The sequence below is a fragment of the Thalassophryne amazonica genome, chromosome 20 (assembly GCF_902500255.1).
Source record: "Thalassophryne amazonica chromosome 20, fThaAma1.1, whole genome shotgun sequence".
NCBI classification, from domain to species: Eukaryota; Metazoa; Chordata; class Actinopteri; order Batrachoidiformes; family Batrachoididae; genus Thalassophryne; species Thalassophryne amazonica.
Window position 1 is genome coordinate 32,904,437 of NC_047122.1, and position 15,817 is coordinate 32,920,253.

General features: G+C 40.1%; 1 protein-coding gene across 1 annotated transcript in view; it reads left to right on the forward strand.

Moving 5' to 3' along the window:
• Window positions 1-15,817, forward strand: part of samd12 (sterile alpha motif domain containing 12) — a 299,965-nt gene that overhangs the window by 84,867 nt on the left and 199,281 nt on the right. The window lies entirely within an intron of this gene.

Consider the following 15,817-nt stretch of genomic DNA (forward strand, 5'->3'; position numbering starts at 1 on the left):
CAATGATTTGCAAATCCTCTTCAACCTATATTCAATTGAATACACCACAAAGAACATTTAATGTTCAAACTGATAAACTTTGTTTTGTGCAAATATTTGCTCATTTTGAAATGGATGCCAGCAACCCGTTTCAAAAAAGCTGTGACAGTGGTATGTTTACCACTATGTTAAATCACCTTTCCTTCTAACAACACTCAATAAGCGTTTGGGAACTGAGGACACTAATTGTTGAACCTTTGTAGGTGGAATTCTTTCCCATTCTTGCTTGAGGTACGACTTCAGTTGTTCAACAGTCCGGGGTCTCTATTGTCGTATTTTGCACTTCATAATGTGCCGCATTTTCAATGGGCGACAGGTCTGGACTGCAGACAGGCCAGTCTAGTACCCACACTCTTATACTACGAAGCCGCACTGTTGTAACACGTGCAGAATGTGGCTTGGCATTGTCTTGCTGAAATAAGCAGGGACGTCCCTGAAAAAGACGTTGCTTGGATGGCAGCATGTAGTGCCACACACACCCCCATACCATCACAGATGCTGGCTTTTGAACTTTACGCTGGTAACAATCTGGATGGTCTGTGTCCTCTTTTGTCCGGAGGACACAACGTCCATGATTTCCAAAAACAATTTGAAATGTGGGCTCATCAGACCACAGCACACTTTTCCACTTTGCGTCTGTCCATTTCAAATGAGAGAAGGCGGCAGTGTTTGTGGATGCTGTTGATGTATGGCTTTCGCTTTGCATGGTAGAGTTTTAACTTGCACTTGTAGATATAGCGACGAACTGTGTTAACTGACAGTGGTTTTCTGACGTGTTCCTGAGCCTACGCGGTACGATCCTTTACACAATGATGTCTGTTTTTAATGCAGTGCCGCCTGAGGGATCGAAGGTCAAGGACATTAAATGTTGGTTTTCAGCCTTGCCGTTTATCTGTAAAAAGTTCTGCAGATTCTTTGAATCTTCTGATTATATTATGGATAATATATAATCTTCTGATTATATATTATATTATATTATTATTATATTATCTTTGCTTGTGAACAGCTGAGCCTTTTGGGGATGTTCCTTTTATACCCAATCATGACACTCACCTGTTTCCAATTAGGTGTTCTTTGAGCATTCATCAACTTTCCCAGTCTTTTGTTGCCCCATTACAACTTTTTTGAAACGTGTTGCAGGCATCCATGTCAAAATTAGCAAATATTTGCACAAAAACAACAAAGTCTAACAGTTTGAACATTAAATATCTTGTCTTTGTGGTGTATTTTATTGAATATAGGTGGACAAGGATTTTCAAATCATTGTATTCTGTATTTATTTACATTTTATACAACGTCCCAACTTCACTGGAATTGGGGTTATACTTGCTACCTTGGCAAAGATTAATTTGCATATCAAAGTAAACCTTTGCACACAAGATCGCCTCACTAAGGTCAATCTTGGATCCCTTTTGATTTTATTTGTGGTCACCAAGGGGCCGAGTCTCAAAACCTTGTTGTCTCAGTACTTTGACAAAGATCTCATACATTAAGGTGAAACACAAGGTGACCTCACTGGGACTTTGGATAAGTTTGACACTGGACACATTTTAATTCTAATTTTAGCCACCAGGTTGCAGAGTCTTGAAAACCTTGTGTACTTGCTAGCTTGACAAAGATTACTTTGCATATCAAAGTAAACCTTTGCACACAAGATCGCCTCACTAAGGTCAATCTTGGATCCCTTTTGATTTTATTTGTGGTCACCAAGGGGCAGAGTCTCAAAACCTTGTTGTCTCAGTACTTTGACAAAGATCTCATACATTAAGGTGAAACACAAGGTGACCTCACTGGGACTTTGGATAAGTTTGACACTGGACACATTTTAATTCTAATTTTAGCCACCAGGTTGCAGAGTCTTGAAAACCTTGTGTACTTGCTAGCTTGACAAAGATTACTTTGCATATCAAAGTAAACCTTTGCACACAAGACCTCGTACATTAATGTGAAACACGTGGTGGCCTAGTGGTTAATGTGCTTGGTTTCAGTCCAGAAGGCTCCGGGTTCAAATCCCACCCCTGCCACATTTCTCCATGTAATGTGGAGTTGCATCAGGAAGGGCATCCAGCGTAAAACTTGTGCCAAATCAACATGCAGATCCACCTTGGATTTGCTGTGGCGACCCCAAGTGCAAACAAGGCAGCAGCCGAAGGGACAAGGTGGCCTCACTGAGACTTTGGACAAGTTTGACACTGGGCACATTTTAATTCGAAGTCTCTGAAAGAGTTTGTATATGATTTTGTCATAGGTGAATATTTGCACAGAAGTCTCACTAAGACCTCAGATGTGTTTGTTGTGGGGCATATTTCAATTATAATTTCGGCCACCCGGTGGCAAAATCTCCGGTGGCAAAATCTATATATATATAATTGGGCTTGAGACCAGAGGATCCTCAGTTCAAATGCCGACCTGACCGAAAAACACTAAGGGCTCTTGGGCAAGGTCCTTAATCCCCCAGTTGGTCCCGGTGTGTAGTGAGTACCTTGTATGGCAGCTCCCTCACATCGGGGTGAATGTGAGGCATTATTGTAAAGCGTATAAATGCAGTCCATTTATGGATCCTGATCAAACCTGCTATTGCATATTATACCTTACACATATTTCTGAGGTTAGTCTTTGGGGACACAGTTTGAGGTAAGTATTGGCCTTGTTGAATAATTTATTAACCTGTTGTTATCATGTTGGACTTGTATATCTGCTGTATTATTTTATTATCACCTGAAAAGAGACAGGAAAGAACGTGACACCTTGTGGCTATGATAATCTGTCTTTGGTCGCGCAATGAGGTGCCAAGTGATAGTTGGTCAATACGTATTTATAGATTAATAAGAGTATGCTTTATGTATGTGCACTGCAGTTTTCTCAATTTGTACGTCTCCTTTTTCACCCCAACTTTCCGCCCTCTGTCTCTTCTTGCTTTATCAAACCACTTTCTCTTCCCACAACACTAATCTTTATCTTCCCATTTAATATTCTCTCACATCAATGCCTTTATGACTATGCCTAGCTCCCCAGTGTTTACCTAATGGACACTTTCAGTATCCATGTTTGTGTTGAAGCATCTTAACTATGTTTGACATTTTACCCCCGTCCGGTTTTAGCTCACAGCAAAGAGCTTCTTTTGTTAAGGCAGGAGAAAATTGGCCTTAACACAGTCAATGGTACACCACTAACACTTAAGGGTACTTAGCTTTCCCAACTACTCCCTTTTGTGCTGTGGCAGAAAAGTGGTAACGTGAGGCACCGCAAGCACTAAACCACAACACATCACCCAAACAAGTCTGGAGGCCTGAAATTAGGCAGTGTGGGTTATTCTTGATTTTATTTTACTGAATAAGAACAAGTATGCCCATTTAAAATATGACTTTGTCAATTTTGAGTGAATCAGTGGTGGGCATAGTTCAGCTAACAGCTAAGTAAGTAGTGAAGCTAAGTTTTTCATATGGGAGATAGCTTTTTAGCTAACTTTGAAAACCATTACCAGCCCAAATATTGGGCCCCCTATGGAGATTTTTTTTTTTTTTTTTTCTGCTGTGGGACCATCATATTCCTGAAACATTTATGCTCCTCCATGATGAAACTCCCTCTGAGGAAGAAACCTCAAGCAGACCAGACTCAAAGGGGTGACTCTCTGCTTGGGCCATGCTACAGACACACTTGACAACACAATATACAGGAAATTTTGGGAGATCCTGTCTATTTAATGACCATTACAGAAGACGACACCCACGTCTGGATGGAGCCGCACCTCGGACAGAGAGGGAAAAAAAACAGAATCAGGTGGCAGAAAGACAACAAATACTGTATAATTTGTCAGCTTTAAGCAATAAGAAAACCAGAAGAAATACAAGGTGATTACCGGCCACTAGCCCTAAGCTTTACTAAAAGACCCAGGCTTTAGATAAAGTTGAGGCTGTGACCCGCTCTGTTTCCTAATAAAATTAATTTAAAAGGGTAGAAAGCATAGTAACATACTATGCCAGTATGCTAGCCATATGAAAGGGAAAATAAGTGTGCATTAAGTCTGGATTTGAAATTCTCTACAGAATCTGACTGTTTTATTGATGCAGGGAGATCATTCCACAGAACAGGGGCACAATAAGAGAAACCTCTGTGACCCGCAGACTTTTTATTCACCATAGAGACACAAAGTAGTCCTGCACCCTGAGAATACAGAGCCCAGGCTGGTATATAGGTTTTAAACTGTAGGTGACACCAAAAAATGTGCACAAATCATCACAAAATATGATGAAATATTGATATTTTAAAAAATCGAGAATAATAAAAGTCTATGATAACTGCATAGGTGAAGGATAAACAGCAGCTGTCTGAAGCCTGCGCTCTATTTCAGCCCTCAGCCGAGGCCATATTGTTGCTACATCTTCACAAGAAGGGCACCTGCTGATTCAAGCACAAATCAATTTTAAACACAGCCGAGGTTGAGCTGTTTTCAGATGATTTTTTTTTTTTTTTTTTTTTAAGTCCAGTCTGAACGTGAGTCTGAATAAACTGGAGGACACAACCTTATGGTTTTGAGTCTTATTTAGATGGAGGAAAACCTTCAGTCTGACAACAGTGATGATATTGGCATAGTTCAGATCACAGAATGGTGATTATAAAATAAATAAATAAATACAGGTGATTTCAGCATGGGTGGAGGTGTTACTTTTTGCCAGCTCTTTGATTTAATCAACTGATTACAAAAAAAGTTTTACTATCTGTGACATCAAAAAAGTGATGTTGTGAATTATTTATTTGATTTTTTTTTTTTTTTTTCCTGAGAAAAAGGTACATTGAAATCTGATAAATGTCACGAGGGACTGAAAATATCAACTGTTTTTAAAATAAATATTGTTTCCTTCTTGAATAGCATAACACATTATTATTAAATATTAAAACATTCACACAAGGAGAAAATAATACAGTCTTACCTGTCGGTTTCAGTGAGATCATCTTCACAAACTGATGAAAACATCTGTAAATAATTTAATTCATTGTCCTGGATGAAGAAAAATCCATTATGGTTCAAGCTCTCTATTGTACTGATCTGTTACCAGCACAGTCCGCTACAAGTGTAATCTGTTCATTGTGTCTGCAGCTGATGGTTCCATTCTGCTGTGAATGGATCCTCTTGTTCCACTGCGGGCCATTTGCACTGCAAGTTAAAAGACTCGCAGCGCCTCATCTGCTCATAACGACGAAATTCCCATGATCCACAAAACAATAAAATAATATGAAAATAGTCAGTTTTGCCTCCGTGTGGAGTGGGGAATCCGCACGACACTGTGCGGGCGCGCTTGTCAATAAGTGTTTCAACTGCCAATCAAAAGAATTCTGCCGGGGAGAATAACAGTTCTGACAATGAAAATGCGGTGCAGCTCCGATCCGAACCACTCTGTGGAAATAGGGCTGTCAGTAGCCTGTAAAAGTCCATGAATTAATGGGGCGATTAAGACAATGGTTCCGGAGCTGACGCCACTTCCTCCTTCTTCTCTGATGTCGGGACCAGCCAGGAGGTTCCTGGTTTTTAGCGGCGCACAGTTCAAAATGCAAATATTTCTCTCTTAAGTAACTGGGAACCAGGAAAGGATAAATTTCAAACTGTTGTTTTAATTTTAGCCTTAAATACTCAATTAATGTTATAGGTTAATAGCAGAACCGTAAAATCTGATCTCACATGGACAGGAAGCCAGTGAAGAGTTCCCAAAATGGGTGTAGTGTGGTCAAAGGTTCTGCTTCGTGTCAAAAATCTGGCAGCAACATTTTCAACCAATTGGAGACCCCTAATGCTGGACTGCGGTAAACAGAAAATAGAACATTGCAGTAGTCCAATCTCGAAACAAATGAATGCATGAATCAGGGTCTCGGCATCAGCCATAGACAGGATGGGACGAATTTCCTAAACTAGCTGTTCAGTTGGCTTTGCCCACCACTTGGCGGAATGCATCTTTTCGTGTTTAAATTGGATGATGGCTGTCTGCTGCAAATGAAAACAAACAAAGGAGGGAATCATGGCACGCTAACCTCTGTGGTCCTATCAGGAATGATCTTGACCCTGGTTGCCAACCAATCAGTGGCAATTTTTTCTCGGGCAGCCATCAGGGCGAAAGAGCAGAGAGAGCTGTCAGGGACCCAACTAATGCCTCGTAATTACCCTAAATTATTGTCATCTGCTTACACCCCTTAGTCATCACAAGTGTTAATTACACCACACTGGATTCATATTTTATCAGCTACCCAGATCCCCTCATAGAAACTGATATTATGATTAAATTTTGGATTTTTTTTTTTTTACAAGGATTTTAGGGTTGTGAAGAAGCAGTTTGTTTGTTTTTTCTCTCTCCATAGGGGACTGCTGTTTTTGATTAAAATGTGGTCCTAATGTGCATCTCGTTTGTTACGTTGTCCTCCACACTGAAGCGTTGCACCATGAGACAGTTATTGAGGGCAAAAAATTTCAAATTACAGATGAAGCCCTTCATGAATTAACAGCAAAGTAATTAGGCACCGTACTCTCGTTTGAGGGCGGGCGCTAAATGGTTAAAATATGATGCAAGAATCCTACATCCTGGGACAGCGCTCGTATGTCCCCATCAGAAACATGACACTTTCACTGACTATTTAGGCAAATTACACTGCAAACAAAATGAAAATGCAAAGAAAAAGTGACGACGCGGTGGAAAGTGGACATGTGTTGCGGTTTGTTTATGACCCGGAGCTCAAATGTTGAGGCGGTTGTGCAGGTGAGAGAACGCAGCTACTCTGTCAACGTGTGTACGCTAAAATGTACCGACACGACCTCTCCCATTTGCCTCGTCTTCCCTTATCCACTGGGAACCAAAAAAAAAAAAAAAAATTGCACTTTTCGCAACTGTTTCGGAGATTGCAAACGAAAACAAAACGGTACACCATCTGTGTTTGTGTTGCACAACGGCAGCCTGTCCCCGGAAATTGGTCAAATCCTGCGATATCACGCAGGGGTTCAAACAAGATTGCGCTGCCCCATTGTCATGTATTTCAGTTATTTCTTTTTTTAAGTAACTTATCAAGATGCCAAATGTAAAAATTGTAGTTTTAAACCTTTTAAGTGGTTTGAAATTACATTAAAATATCGTGAATAGGTTTTAATATAGTTCATTTTGTTTTAAACTGCTCTACATTAATGATTTAAAGGGCTTTTAAGGTGGTCTAAACAAGATTTTAAACTGGATGCTTTTAATAAACTGCAATCCAGCACTCGTGAAAATTTTGAATTTTGCAATTGGAATAAAGTTATTTTAGATGATTAATCAAAAACAAACTGAGTCTCTTTGGAATATGGAATATTATATTTTTGGAATATTATATTTGATTATATTTGTATGGAATATTATATATTTCTTTATTATATTTTGGAAACAAAAAAATTATTATGAAATCATGAGCTTTTCCCCCTCCCCCATGAAAGCCACCATGTTCATATAGCAGCTTAGAAGGAAAATATTTACTCTCTTTCGCATTTTTGCAGCGTGCCTGGACAACTGAAAGAAAAAGAAGAGGAATCAATGGTCACTCCCCTCCACATTGCTTTTTTTGTGAAATGGAGAATCATACACAAGCTTATCATAAGCGAAATGCGCTGCATTGCTCTAAAGTTCATTCTTTTTAATGACAAGTTTTGTGCAAAAATAGAGTCTGAGCGACGCTCTGCCAGGAGCGAGCATCGCAGCTGAACATCGAACTCACCACAGTCAAACTCAATCCAACTGTCACCGCTGTGCCCTGTGACATAGCTTCACATGTCCAACAGAAATGAGGCATTCAGCCAAACAGAAGATAAGAGTGCAGAAATCTGTGCCAATGGAGAATCACAACTGCTCATTTATACACAGCAATTTTCTAAAGGAAATTCTTACAAATGTTTTTCTTCTTGTTTACCTCAAGATTCATTTCTGATTACTGTACATTTTGAAGTAAAAAATTAATTTCTTACATTAGAAAACTTCAAATTAACATAGTTTAAGTAGAAAAAAAAGATCTTTACAAATCTTTTAATGTTGGGGATTTTCTGCCTGTGATCCCCATCCTGGTATTTTGATGTGGTGAGCGAATTTAAGACAAATATTGACAAGAGATGGACTTAGAAAACCAGATGATGTATTATAGAGATGCCAACATTGAACAAGAAAGTCACCATCACAGCGCTGGGATCTTGAAAACAGACGTTACATGCACCGCTGCCAACAACACCAATGACCTCCGGGCTCCCCTGCATTTTAAGTCTGCTTTTGGCCAATCTCCAAGTGGGTGGGCCTTCCCTGCTGGGTGAATCAGTGGAGCAATGTGATTGGGTGGAAAAATGTTTGTGTTTGACATTGATGTTCAGTGACTGCTCGTGTCCTTCCAGCAGCATGCATCACGGCCTTCCAGAGGAGATATGACATTAGACCAAGAACATGGCCGTAAGACATACTGCTGTTCCACAGGAGATGTGAAGTTATCAAAATAGACGAAGAACATGGCCCTGAGACATAGTGCCCAACAACTCCCCCTGTTGACGTGACCTTAACAGAGCTCTCAAGTCTCACTCATTCGGAGTGAGAGTCATGCTTTACAACAGCCCTGTCAGGTCTCACGCACTCAGCGTGATACTCAATATGTTGTCACGCTCTCATACTAATGCATGACATTCCACCAAAAGGACCTGCAAGACAAGATTTGGTGGGAAATAACTCCTTGAGCGTATCTCAACTTGAGAGCTCTGCCTTAAGTCACGTCACCTAAGACAAAAGTGAAGTGTAAAACCAACAAAAACATCTAAATACCAGAACTATCTACCAAAACAACAAAAACACCCGAAGGTGTGGACCCAAAGGGAGTACCTTGTCAGTGGTGTGAGTGGTGCCTATGCACCCAAGCAGGACTTGACGTAACCATCCGAGCTTGCCACAACTACTTGAACCAGGGTCCCTTCAGGCATTCAATGTAGCGTGTGTAATATTTTTGCAGGACTTTACTCCGTTTATTGCAAAGCATGTGACATGAAATCACTAACAGCATGTGTAATAACACGGTGAAAAAGAACAAAAATACCACCCTAAATGTAAAATACACCAACCTCAGCTGTCCCTGCTAACAGCGTGAACATGTATTACTCTTAGCAACATGGTGAGATCAGTAAATGTAGACCTGACCGTTGACCCTATAGTCAGTGAAAGGTGGAGTGATCTTCATCCAAGAGGGCCGGGAGGGATGGGAGACCGGCAGCAAATGTTTTTATCCGCGCCAGCCGCTGCACCACCTGCTACTTTCCACTGCCAAGCACTGATGTGCTTGTCACTCATTGTTCTTCTTTCATCTGGGAGACAGAATACTTTGACAAGAGAATAAATTAGTATATTATGGAAACATCAATGAATAGGTTCATCTGAAGGCCACTTATTTCATGGATACCTGTGGAGGAAGTTATTCCCAGAGCTCTAACAAGAGGTGTGATACGTTTATGATAAGAATCGTTCACCATGACCGTAACTGTCCACCATAAGTGTAAATTATGATTATGCTTAATTAAATTTTTAATTAAATCCACCAATTATTCAGCCTACTAATTTGACGAGTTGTTTTGACCAGAGGACTGCTCGCCACCCAAGAGAAGGTTGTCTGAAACAGACATGTTTCAGACAACTGTTCCAGATACAGCTCTCTGACCCCGCCTGACTGGAAAATCACTAAGGGCTCTTGGGCAAGGTCTTTAATCCCCTATTGCTCCCGGTGTGTAGTGAGCGCCTTGTATGGCAGCACCCTGACATCGGGGTGAATGTGAGGCATAATTGTAAAGCGCTTTGAGCGTCTGATGCAGATGGAAAAGCGCTATATAAAAAATGCAGTCCATTTAGCCTCAAACGAAATGTTTGATTGAGGAATCAATAACTATAGTGTGAAAGACAGATTTGTCATCAGATTTCCTGTAGCTGTTTATATTTTCGAATTTATACCTTTAACTCATATGCCGTGTCATTCAGAATTTTTCAGGTGCATTTAATATTAGTAGCAGAAATAAAATAAATGCAAGAAAAGTAGCAGATTTGTTGTGTGGGCCGCTGAAGAGGAGGTACTGCTGGCCCACCACCAGAGGGCGCCCTGCCTGAAGTGCGGGCTTCAGGCACAAAAGGGCGCAGCCGCCTCACGGGAGCAGCCGGGAGTGACAGCTGTCACTCATCACCACCTCATCATCATCTCCATAAAAGCCGGGCAGCAACTCCACCTCCCTGCCGAGATATCTTCAAGCCAAGAAGGTAAACTCTCAGCCGTTCTGTTCGGTACCAAACACACTTGTATTTGTGCTCTGAGTGTTTGCAGGAGTTTCTGTAGCTACTTTTAGCTGGGTGCTGGGTTTTGTGGACTTTGTAGGAGTGACGCTCTTCACCCCTCACGCCAAAACGGATAAGTAGCTCTCAGGCTCTGCACAACTGTGTTACTGTGTTTGAGGTGGAGGTGTTTTTCCCACCTGGAGAAGAACTGCTGATCTTGCTGACTGTTTGCTGGGTGTGTGCTCACACCCACCCTTGATTGTTTCTGCTTCCTGCCAGCAGTACCAGATCCGACAGCCGGAGACGGTGACCACCTGGGGACTCGGGACTTGGCGGCTCCAGTATTCTCCGGGTTTGGTGGCGGTGGAAATCGTGTGGGTTCCGGCTCCTCTCTGGACAGACGTCTTCTATCCTCGAGCCTGCCCACATGTCACCTTTGTAGATTGACTACATACAAAATTCTGTAATCGTCTGTATTTCGTTGTGCACATTCACAACAGTAAAGTGTTCTATTTTCGTCTCATTCATTGGCCATTCATTTGCGCCCCCTGTTGTGGGACCGTGTCATTACACTTTCCCAACAAGATTACACAATTATTCACAAAAAACCCCAGTTCAGATTAAAAACAGATCAGAGTACAAATGAATTGGTGTTAGAAATGTGTACGCTCAAATCTATGAACATGAGAGAGCCAATCGATAACTGCTATAATTACAAATTAGGATAAGGAAGTTACCAGTTTAATAACTTGAAAGTGAGCGTAATCCTCAAAACAGTATCATACGTGTGATTGATAAAACTTTTAGCTATTGTAAGCATTAAAATGGGGAAAAAATGTAAGGTTTGTGATCTTCTCAAGTCATATAGGATGCACTGCAGTCTGCCCCCTCTAAATGGCAGCACTGCTCACATGGTTTGGAGATTCAGAAAGGCGGGGGTTTCACCCGACAACTTCCTGTTTGTATTTGGTCTTTGTTCCTGAACTGAGCTGTCAGGTCACCCTGCTCAGCGTGCCGCTCTCATTGGACCGACATCTCTGCTATTTTGGCATTGTGGGATACCTCGCGCCCACAGATTGAGTTTGCCGGACTACTTTCACCGCTCTGCTCAGAGTGCCGCTCTCGTTGGAGTGACAACACACAGAATGTGTCTCGTCCCAGATAGGTCTCTTTCAGTGCAACTTCTTGTTCTGACTTTAACACGAAGTTAACACCCAAGTATTTCATCGCCAACTGTAAATGGTCATCAAACCATTCCAACTGTATCTTTCTGAACTCTTCCGCATCAAACTCCACTGTGTCAAAATACGAAATGGACGAAATGGAGCCTAATAATGACTAAAGGGGGTAAAAAGTAACGGAGCAGACTGACTATGATTCACTTAATTACTTTCTTTTAATTATTTTTAAGCTTAATTGAGCGAAATGGGGACTGATAATAACAAAACGGAGGTAAAACGTAGCATTTCTTCAATGTAGTTTCTTAAATATTTATTACAGCCACTCTTAAAACTTCTGTTATCTTTATAATTTCATTACTGGTAAATTTTAGAATTGATTTAGATGAGATATACTAATTATCTCACAGGAATATATCACAATTACCTGGGAACTACTTTTTGCACAGGAATCCATCAAGCACGTCGGACGCGAGTGCGTACTAACACAGAATATCCAGAAACAGGCTAGAAGTTCGGCCAAAACGAGAGCGTCCACTTTTAGCTTGCCGTAAGCTAAGTTAGTGGCACTCGTGAGAGTGTGCTGTCAGGTCTCCGCTTAACAAGAGAAAATAAACTTGGAAAACTATCATTTTGCTGTTTTTAGGTTGTGTGGACCAACGGTGCGCAAATCACTGCAGCACCGGGAACGCTTAAGTTTGTGACGTCCCTGTTTCACATTAGTGTTAGCAGAGGCTAGGTGGGGTTAACTGCCCATGTTAAGATGCTAAGTTTTTAATCTGTAGCGTGTTGTCAGTTTAAAAACTGCCAACTCATTGTTTCTGTCCATTACCTTTTATTTGTTTGATCGGCGTCAGCAGTAACATTGAGAGATGCATTGAGACACCCTGATAATGATGCAATTTAACCGCTTCACACGGACAACAGAATTAACATCGCAACACAAACCTCTTTGTATATTGTGTGTAAAACTATCGTGACTATATTTTCTGGGTTTTTAGACATTATTATTGTATCTGTTTTATGTAAACATGCAAGGAGGTTGTTCCTCCGTTATTTTCAATGGGAATTGCAGTGAACTGTGATTGTTTCCTGTTCATGTTGTTGTGGGAGAAAGTGAAGTTTGCTCTTTAACTCTCTGCCTTTTGACCTTGACAACACTGTTTGTGCTGTTTGTTATATATATATATATATATATATATATATATATATATATATATATATATATATATATATATATATACACACACACATATAAGATCCCTGCAAGTCTGTTAGCGCTTATGACGTACTATGCAGGGTAAATGTAGTAGACATGGAATAATTGGAGTATTGTTAAGTATTGTTAAATATTTAGTTTTAGAGGTGGTTGCTGTATATTTTCATAAAACAGCTCAATCATATTTAGAGACTCATGGTTTGTCCTTGTCTGACAGCATAACACTTGACTCCATTGCATTGGTATTGCACCTCCTTGTTGACCAACAGATTTAAACTGCTCACACTTTAGAGTGATATGAAAATAAAAATTGGTGTTTTAGCGAATGTGTGATATGAAAACATGTTTATTATGTCAATTTACATAATCCATCCATTAGATTAATAGAACGGTTATCAGTGATTAGAAATAAATGTTCCATTTGGGAGCTGTGTACTGTAATGGTTGATCCTATCCATAAGGACCCCTGAGACTCCAGCTATAGTTTATCAATTTGGATGTTAGATCACAAATTTGCATCACCATTGACCTATCATACCATACTGATTGTCATGCCAGTAACTTGTATTAGCATCTGCTTTAGCATGTGAATCTGCTTCAAGAAATTTGGTAATCTTTTTTCCAAAATGGTTTTCTAGTTGGTTGCTGCTTATGACCCAGTCACATGGCACATGATGATTCCTGAAGGAAGGGAAAAACTTTTAAAAATCACAATTCATTGACAAAAGGTGGACAAAAGAGCTTTATCACCGAATAGCCTTCGAATCAAGAGGGCAAAAGGAATGAAAGAGGAACAAAACAAAACCGAAGCTAACGTTGATCTCCATGCTTTAAAAGAAACACGCGTGGATCCACTGCTGGAGCAGTGTGTGCATCTCTGAGTTCCAGGACTCGGCACTGGGATGGAGCTCATATAACCTGAGTCCTGGAGAAACTGCAAACAGAAGCTGTGGAGATCTGTGCACACGTCAGTGGATCCACCTGCTCCGGTTCCTCAGTGATGACTGCTCTGTCACTGTATTACGTTACTAAGCCATATATGGGTGATTCTTTAACTATGGGCACAATTGGCCTTGTAAATGTAATTTCCACCACACCATTGCCTTACAATATAAAGTGCCTTGGGGCAACTGTTTGTTGTGATTTGGCACTATATACATGTGCTCTGATGTCACTGTTTATCTCCATAGAAACTACCCAAACAATCTTTCATACAAACTGTTTAGGGACATTATAGTGTTGTGGTGGAAATTACGGCAATGGTGTGGGACAACTACATTTTGTTTAAAAAAAAATCACAACAGTTGTATGACATTGAATACCCAATTATGTTTTGATTATTTTACTGATATTTTATTCAGAGATATTTTAAAATGTTAGAAAAGACGTTTCTTTACCATTCATTTTTATAATTGAAGATCAAAAGTCTGGGTGTGGGACAAGCACAAAACGGCAATATTTACATATAATGATGCTGAAAAAAGGTGATCATAGACTACTAGAACAAATTTCTTAACACACTTTCATTGTAAAGATAACTATAAAAGTGTGAAATTTCCCCTTTTTTCTGTTTTTCATACAATATGATCAAAGGACATAAGTGCCCGTAGTCTAAGAATCACCCATATATATTGATTTATAACAGAAAACTGTCAAAAAGGTGAATAAATATGAGTGTAAAGATGATTGAATATATCAGAGCAGTAAATTGATCAGTCCATGTGTAGTTATTTCCACCAGCTGATCACTGAGCAGCTGATTGACAACATGAATTCTGGCTTCCAGAACAGCTCTTTATATAATCATTTGAATCATCTACCTGTTGCCACATGTACACAAGGTCTGGATTGTCATTCCTACACTCATATTGTTATATTTAATAAAAATAATAAGTGCACACAGGAGCTGCAGCTGTGTACCGTCGCAGTACTGTCGGAAATTACACAACATTTTTCTTGTTTCAAATTCAGCAGTTGCTTATGGCAAAATAATTAATTGTATCCACACAAAAGATCAATTCTGGCCTATATAAGGTGCCTGAGTCCAGTGATGCTCACCCCCCCAACCAGATAAAAAAATCCAAGGAAACAGGCTGAGTTTACCCTGTAATTTCTGAAGGTACACGAACACAGCAGCAGCAGCGGAATGGAATGGCTTCTGTACTGTGTGAAAACATTCAGCTGGTCGAACAAAGTCAAACTAAACGCCAACGTTATTACACTTATAAAACACAACAAAAACATAAATATTCTGAAAGCACAGGTTGTCCTGAAAAAAGAGACATAAAACTTGATTGTGGGATGCAGGGAGAGCTGTTAACAGCAATAATAAAACATTTATGCCAGGTGAGTGAACTGTCCAAAAAATGCCCTCGGACCCCAAAGGGTTAAAGAGCCTTTGTTTTATTTAGAAGTGTAGCAGCAGGTATGCGTTTTCAAAGACAGCAGGTGAGCTACACCCTCAGGACATTAAACCAGATGTAGGTCTCCTCTGCAGCGTCGACCTCTTGGTGGAGTTTTTGGAGACACTTTCCTCACATTTTGAAGAGCAGAGATGTTCTCTTCTTCCTTCTGGACTTAATGTTTTGGTGTTCAGCTCTATCACTGGAAGTTTTGAAGTGCATTTGTATTTACAAGGTTTGCTGCACAGCAGTTACTGAAATGCTCCTGATGTTGGGAAAATGGAGAAATATATTTCTTAAAATATGAAGAAACACAAAATAGTGCTGTGCAAGTTATTTCAAGTTGAGACTGTTCTTATAGTCAGAGCAGTAACAACTAAAAAAAACTTATTGTGTAGATTTATTTGGTAACAATAAAAATAGATTGAACAATTTACAAATAAATATTCAGTCAGCTTGAGTGAGTGATTGCCTAAGCTAAATTTAGTCAATAAAACTTCAGCGTTCAATGGTACACTAACGTCATGTTTCATTTTAAGATTGCTCACTCACCTCAGACAGATTTGCAGAAGCTCCATTGCTCAAACTGGATGTGTGTATATATCCAAAAGTGAAGAATTTTGGAGCTCGATCACACCGGCTGCTTCAGCTCCGCCCGACTTCACTCTGAACAGTTGCTGAAAAAAGCTCC